Source organism: Cryptomeria japonica, chromosome 4 (genome assembly GCF_030272615.1).
Source record: "Cryptomeria japonica chromosome 4, Sugi_1.0, whole genome shotgun sequence".
NCBI classification, from domain to species: domain Eukaryota; kingdom Viridiplantae; phylum Streptophyta; class Pinopsida; order Cupressales; family Cupressaceae; genus Cryptomeria; species Cryptomeria japonica.
Window position 1 is genome coordinate 423703906 of NC_081408.1, and position 8440 is coordinate 423712345.

At 33.1% G+C, this 8440-nt stretch overlaps 1 long non-coding RNA gene across 1 annotated transcript; it reads left to right on the top strand.

Moving 5' to 3' along the window:
• The first annotated feature begins 1244 nt into the window (after positions 1–1244).
• Positions 1245–3366, top strand: LOC131030685 (uncharacterized). Its single transcript, XR_009102943.2, has 2 exons — positions 1245–1592; positions 2959–3366. It is a non-coding gene; the product is annotated as an uncharacterized LOC131030685 (long non-coding RNA).
• The last annotated feature ends 5074 nt before the right edge of the window (positions 3367–8440 follow it).

Here is an 8440-nt window from a genome sequence, read left to right on the forward strand (position 1 = left end):
GTTAAAGAAGGTTATCTAGAAATCATTAAAAGACAACAATGGGAAAGAACAAATATCCTGGCACAACTATGTTGGGATAAAATCTGCCTGCCAAAGGCAGGCATGTTCCTCTGGGTAGCTATGCAGAAGATAATTTTAACAATAGATAAATTTAAGAAAATATGTTTTGAAGGACCATCAAGATGCCCTTTATGTGAGAACAAAGAAGAAACAACAAATCACTTACTATTGAATTGTCCTTACTCAACAAAATGTTGGAATTGGCTATGCTCCAAGCTTAACTGGACAATAGGCTTTTCAAATAACTTACTAGAATTTATGCAATGTTGGCCTGATATTTGTAAAGAAAGTCTTTACAGAGCATTAAATGGAAAATTTCTCCCTCAATATTGGTTTAGGAGGTATGGAAGGAGCACAATAGAAGGTTATTTCAAGATAAAAAGATGGAGGTGGATAACCTAAAAAATAAGTTAAAAGTTGCAATCATATAGATATTGAACAATAGATTGAAACATGAGAATCTCAAGGGTAGACCCTTCTCTAGTTGGGATGGCAAGATGAGAAAAGAGTGGTTTGGACTAATTATCTCGCCTCAATATGGAGCAGGGGGAGAGGAGAGAAAAATACTAAGAGAGCGATGTGTGTGGACTAAGCCAAAAATGGGATGACATAAACTAAATTTTGATGGTGCTTCCAGGGGCAACCCTGGAGAAGTTGGAATAGGATGCATTATACACAAAAGTGATAGATAAGCATGTGCCAAATTGGCCAAACCATTAGGAAATACCACTAATAATATGGCAGAAATAGAATCAGTTATAGAAGGATTAATAATTAGCAAAGAATTGAACATAAAGAGATTAATGATAGAAGGAGACTCACAAATTATCATCAATGCACTTAGAAAAGGGAAGACTCTGAATTGGAGATTAAATTCCAAATTAGGAAGAGTTATGGAGCTAATTAACTCATTCGATGAAGTGACAATTAAACACATTTACAAAGAGGGAAATGGAGAAGCTGATAAGTTAACAAACATAGGTGCATATGGTAACTTCATTAAATGTTAAGGGATATTTGTAATTGCTAGCAAATACTAGGATCTGGATTTTCCCTTTTTGGGGACTTATTAATAATAACATTAAAAGTGGAAAATTTGAAATATAAAATATAGGTATATTGGCACGTAGGATTAATGTATGGGCCTACTAAGTGTTTGCAAGATTAGGATGAGATAACTTTGAAGCAAGGGCAAGGGGATACATTCAAATAAATCATTGCAAGCCATGAGTCCGGATGGCTTAAAGCGTGGGAACGGCTATCAAAATAAACAACTAGTATGTGTAATTATTAGAAATATTAGTTTCTAGAATAAAATATCAATTAAGAGCTACATCCGAGAAACAGAATGGAGAAGAATGGAGTCGTATTTGAAGTTAATATCAGCGAAGGATAACAAGCTAATGGCATTTAAGGGATCGGTTAAAGAAGAAAGGTGGTTTCGGATCCTTAATGAATTGGATAATTTATCAGTGCGAGCAGTCCAGGTGATCATGGGGGAAGAAGTTTATAACTACGACCACATTTATCGGGTAAATTGTGATATTTCTGCAACTTTTATCGCAATTCTGCTTTATGTAGGAACATAGAAAAACTGTTAACTAAGAGAGTTGTTAAGGATGATTTTCTGGGTAATATAGACGCAACAATTGAAAGTATAGATAATAATTCCATTATGTTCCCAGAGGATTATGAGATAGTGTAGAAGAGTGGAGGTAGGGCTAGGGTTGTTAGGCATCCCCTTTTAGTTATATGGGACCGTGGGGCTTTTGAAGGAAGAAGGGTAGATGTGGTTAGGAACATAGATTTTTTGCTGAAATGGCTTCATATCCAAAAAGCGGAAGGAAACAAATGGTGGCCAGAATATAAGAAGGCAAAAGGTTTTCATTCGCTGGATGGTATGGAGGAAATTGAAGTTGAGAGGATCCAGGTCATTCCATCGGTTATTATAAAGGCAAGCTATATGAAAAAAGCCAAAGGAGAACAACATAATGCAGATGCAGAGGCAGGCCCATCAGCGTTGCCCCCTGCGTATGTAGACTACAGTCTGTTAGATAAAGACTGAACTTAGAATGGAGAAAAAATTGTACTGGACATTTGGATTTTGTTGGCATAGTTTAAGAATAAGTATATATAGAAATAAATCGCTCTACATAAAACTTCTCACAGACACTTAGTATGGTTTCTAGTATATTTTAGTTTGCAAAATACAGAGCAGGGTTAACATTTTATAACAATAGTATGACTTTAAAGTGGTATTAGCAAGACATGATTTTTATATAAAAACTAGATTATTAATAGCTTTTTTTGGTTTGGATTGTTTATATTTAAGGCTGGTTAATGTTTGGCTATGGTTCTTTTGAAGAATTTTATGTTTCATACTAAGGGTAGCATGAATTGTATTTATATGCATTGGATGGTCTAACCCTATGAGTAACACTGGCTGTTTTTTTAAGGATAGTAATGTTGGGTATGGATGTTTCAGTGATATTGATTTTGGGTCGAAATCATGATTAGTTTATGCTGGCTAACCGCTAAGCTTGAGTTGAACTCTCCCTATTCTATACTATTATAGTGAGTTTTTTGACAGACGTGTGGATGATCTTAGTTTTTATGGATAGTCTTGAACTTAAATTTACTATTGTCTAAAGTATTATGCTTATATTTTGTGAATGTAAGTATGTTATATGTGAATCTTTGTTGGCTGAGGTATTATGCTTAACCATGCTTTTAATTCTAGACGTATGTGTTTATATTGACAGTGTCTTCTATTAACAAGTTAGATCCTCTTTTCCAATATCCAAAATAACATGTTAATGTTAATACAGAAAGCTGGGGTGATTAATCCTTTCTGTAAGCTCTTGTGTTGTGTTGTTGTTTGGTTAATGTGTATTGCAGGGCGATATGAACCGCCACAGGGGATAGAAGTCATGACGGTTTATGTCTTCAATTCGGATTGTGTTTACACACCAAGAATGCTTAGTAACTCTGATGCATAAAATGTTATTTGTATAGTCTCTCTGCATGTTCTCCAAGATGTAATGTATCAAGGATCGATCATGTAATTTTCAAGCACCATTTAGCTGGGTGCATGAGTAAGAATTCGACAGGCAAATATGTGTGCCTAGTATAATTGTTTAGATAGTTTATAAAATTTGTACCCGTTATTAATACTGGATTGTATGGTTTCTGGGCTGATCAAGCTTCAGGTAAGACCAAAGGTTTTCTTGTTCGTTATTTCTTACCGGTGCTCGCACAAACAGACTCATGTAAATTCTATTTTATAAATAATAAATTTTTTGGTTTCGACTGTTTACCGATCAAAAAAAAAAAATTAAGAAAGAATGGTATGGCTTAATTATACCTCCTCATTATGGGAAAGAAGGGATAGAGAGTAAACTTCTGAGGGTTCAATGTAAGTGGTCAAAACCAGAATATGGATGGTATAAACTTAACTTTGATGGTGCATCCAGAAGTAACCCGGGAAAAACCAGAATCAGTTGCATCATTCACCATTGGGATGGGTCCATCTATGCCAAATTAGCTAGACCTATTGGGAGGGCCACTAACAATATAGTAGAAATGGATGCTCTAATAGAAGGACTACTACTTAGTATAGACCTAGATATAAAAAATTTGGCCATAGAAGGGGGTTCTCAAATTATCATTAATGCAATTAGGACTAAGAGTACTCCAAATTGGAAACTGAATTCTTGGTTGGGTAGAGTTTTACAATTATTAGTTTTTTTATGAGTTGACGATTAACCACATTTATCGAGAATGGAATATAGAGGCAGATAAACTTTCCAATTTGGGAGCAGATGGATTTTTTATTGAGAAAATTGGATGCATAGAATAGGACGAAGACAGATTTAGCTATAGTTGGTTTAGTTTTTATTCCCAACAACTCATTCAGAGGGTGGATTCACTATAAGGTCGAGGTTCAATTTTAAAATTACTATGCATTCTTTGATTTCAATTCAAGTAAAGTGTGCATATTACGACACTCTATCTACATGGTCTAGTATTTTTTATCACAACTATGTATATATGTAAGTAAGGTGGTCTTAGGCTAAGTTGAATAGATATAGTTATCACTAAATTCCATGTCAGGAGCAAGATAATGGGTAAGTGGGCCCATGGAAGCATCGATAATAGTTTAAGTTGGTATTATTAATTGGTGAACGTGTGAATGTAATTATAGTATCATTAAACTTTGAGCTCTTTATACATGCCAAGTCACGCGTAATATCTTGTCTTGGATGTTCTATAATATCAATGATGGCATTTAAGGAGATGTTTTTAGGCTACACTTGTATTCAGAGAGTTTTCAAAAGAATGGATAGTGAAATAACATAATTGTGAGAATGGAGTCGAATCTAAGGTTGGTCTCTGCAGATGACAATAGCCTCATGACATTCAAGGGAGAAGTAAAATTGGAAAGATGGGGTAGAGTGTTGAATGAGTTGGATGACTTGGCAAGTTGAATGGTTTGATAAATTATGGGAGAAGAATTCATTAACGATGAATATCATTATCGTGTCAACTATGATATTCTTGCAACCTTTTTTGTCGTCCTGCTTATGGTAGGAATTTTGAAAGATGAAGCCATTCAATTATGTAGAAGTGGCTTCAAGGAGGAATTTCTGGGTAGCCTAGAGATAGTTGTGGGGAGTGTTGATGAGAACATGATGATTACATTCCCAAAAGAGTATGGAGTTGTTACAGGGTCAGGGGAGGCGCAAAGTCTTGAGGTTTCAGTTGTGAAACACTCTCTGTTGGAATTGAAAGACAAAGATGCCTTTGAGCAGGGGAAAGAGGTCATCTTAAGAATTACAGATTTCCTTTTCAAATGGTTACATTTGAAGGAAGCACCTGGAAATAACTGGTGGGTTGAATACATTAGGGCAGAAGGATATATTCCCCCTGATGATTTAGGGGATGTGGAATCAGAAAGAGTTCAGATTTTACCACCGGTGATTATCAGGGTAGCATGGGTTAGAGGAGACACAAAGAGGAAAAACAGAGGCCCCAATAGAGATCAGAACATGGACATGGATGATGTAGGACCTTCTGCTCCCAAGGAAGAGCATATGGATTGTGATTATGTCGACCTTAGCATTCTAGAGGATAGAGAATCGTAAGGGCATTCTTGGTTCTAGACTATCATCAGACTGCCCTATATAGAAGTGGTAGCAATTTTGTCTATTAGGCTCTCTAGGTCTTAGCTCTATACTATGTTTCAGGCAGGTCTATTTTTTAGTTGTTTCAATGCTAGTTAGGATGTTGTTTTTTCGGATTAGGTTATCTAAGCACTTGTTCTGGGATATATATTTGATCTCCATAGTTGACTGGATATGCATTGATGATACTAGGCTATTATAGAATATTACTCCGACATGGTTGTATAATACTTTTTTATTACAGAACATCTGGTCAAATTCGTAGATATGGTATTTTTTAATTATATATATAATGGTAGAATCTTATAGTATAATTAATGGGAATCCCGTGTTCACATTTTGGCATATACAACTAAGTTTATAGATAGTTATAGCATAGTCTTTTGGATTGGATTATGGGTTGCTTCATCGCGGTATATGTTTTCCTTCTACATGTGTAGTTTGGTTGTTTGGCAGTTGATCTGAGTGTTTGGTTTGCACAAAGCATGTGTAGTTTGTTTAGAGAGGATGTATTCTCTCCCTTTTTTTATTTATGGTTCCTTATTTTTGCTTATGATTCAATTGGTTGTCAAGAATAATTAATGTTTTTTGTTGATTATTTATAATTTAATAAGTGGACGAATGTATGAATTTATTACGAAGTCGATGGCATGGCTAGGTTTTCCAGTTCTTTTGATTATCAGTAGGATGGTAGATTATATAGGTAGGAAGGGCAGAGTTTTGACTTTTTCAAATCTGGAGTCATTTTAAGGATGTCTATTTCTAGTAAGTATTGATATGATGATGATAAGCTTTAGTGCTTAGTTATGTTTTTCCCATATCTGGATTGACAAAATTGTTGAGTTATTTACAAGTATGATAGGATGTCACCAGGTAAGTCTTTTTATGTACATTTCCTTTCATGTCCGACTTAGGCTTCTTATCAAACAAAAAAATCAAAATTATTTTATTTTATTTTATTTCAGATTTTGCTTTAAACTTGGTTTTATAATATTATCATATTCAAAAAAATTACCAACCAAAATATAATATAAAATTAAAAATAATAATTGAAAAAAAAAACATAATAATTATTTTGTTAAAACTATTACTGGCTTGGTAAAGAAAGCTAGACATGCAGATATTTGCAAATTGCATAATATGGAACCAAAACTTTATTACTAAATACATGTTAATGCATAAAGAGGAAACTACAGTTTTCTTTCAATGCATATGAAAGTATTGAGTATGTAATAGTAAAAGGAAAAGATTGTAGTTTCAAAAATCACTAATCAAAATATTATATAAAATTAAAAATAATAATAGAAAAAAAAACTTATAATAATTTCCTTCATCTTGCTTGTATGACTGGCAAAGTGACCCAACTCAATTCTCCTATTCCGGTGATTGAGATAAAGACTCAACATAACTATTTTAGGGAAAGGCAGTTGATCAAGTAGTTTGAACTTTCCAGAGTTTCTTCTGTCGATGAAATAAACCTACTTTATTTTATGAGTTTTAAAATACAAAGTCAATTTAAAAAAAAAGCATAATCTATATTATTTAAATTCAAAATTTTCTTTAAAATTGATTTTACAATATTATCATATTAAAAAAAATTACTAATCAAAATATAATATAAAATTAAAAATAATAATTAAAAAAAAACTTATAAATTAGATTTTATAAGAAAAAAGCATTTAATTTTAAAAGTTTTTTTAAACTCCTTTTTTATAAAGAAGTCAAAGTTTGAAAAAAGCTAAATGCATGTGGATGGCTGTAAAGACAAAAATGGTTTTTAGTAATCAAAACATAATATAAAATTAAAAATAATAATTGACACTAACTCATTTGGGTGCATTTTCCGACGAACTATGAGATTTCTTTTGCTTTGTCGGATTTTACAACGGAATTTGTGTCAATTTTTTTTCAAACCTTGCTCGTGTTCATCGGAATTATGACAACAATGGTGTTCATCGGAAGTCCTTGTCTGAATTCTGACACAAATGGGATATGTTTTTGTAAAAAAGTAATGTACCGCGCCTTCATTATTCGCGGGCATGGTGCAAAAATTGGGAGGAAGCGAGCACATGATGAGCATTTTTCAAATTTTTTGAGATTGGGTAAGTTATGATCTCTTGCCATTTCCATTGTGTTATCTATTTATTCACTGCAAATCCGATTTACATTTTGCATTTTTTTACATTTACATTTTGCAGGTTGAGGTAATTCCAAGTGTCATCTTGAGTTTGATTCAAGTTAATTCACCATTGTTTTTCTCCTGGCTTTCATTGTACGTATACATTCTCAAATAATTTTTTGCATATTAAAAACCCCAAATACTTCTTGCACAAAATAGTATGAAAACTGAGAGGGCTTTTTCCTGTACACAATCGAGCTCATGGTCTTTTTAGTTTTGTTTTGATGTAATGATTTTAATAGGGTTTCCCAATTTATCTTGCAAATTCTGTTATTTTGTGTTTAAGTTGTAAGATATATTATGTTTAATTTATATTGGGATCCAATTCATGAGCATCAATGATTGACACAACAACTTACACTATTACAACTTCTTTTTGTTTGGTATATTTGTAAACCGGTGCTTGAATCTCGAAACATGTCTTACCAAATATAGAGCATATATGTCATGGTTTTTAACAAAAATGATGTGTAAATAAAAGGATGTCACAACCTCAAATTATCTTGTCCACCCGATAGAATTATAAGACTAGTCTATTGAGCTGTCCTTTTAAATAGTAAATAACCATTGTGTTTTGTGTATGGATATTGAAATAAAATGTATCTTAAAAGTTTATTTACCTTTTGAAATATTCCAAATTATATGTGGAGTCCACAACCTGTTACAAGGGTAGTAATATTGTAACTTCCATTTTTCTTCTTAATCATAAATACTTAGAATTTTATATTGGTTTCATATTGATTCTTCACCCTTTTTCAGCGAAGAGTCAAGATTAGATAGATGTAGGGTGTCTTCTTAGATTCGAGAGAAGGTGTCCTAGAGTGTGGTGGACCAAATGAATGATTAAGACTTATCAATATCTATTAAGATCATCCAATGTCTATTGATTTAGAGGCATTGAATGATGGTGGAATTGCATGAGATCGTGGTTGCATCCTACTAAAGTATTTGACTGAATCTCCCATTTTACTTGTGGTGTTCTTGTGATTGTTTCATGATTGTTTATTTCCAATACACG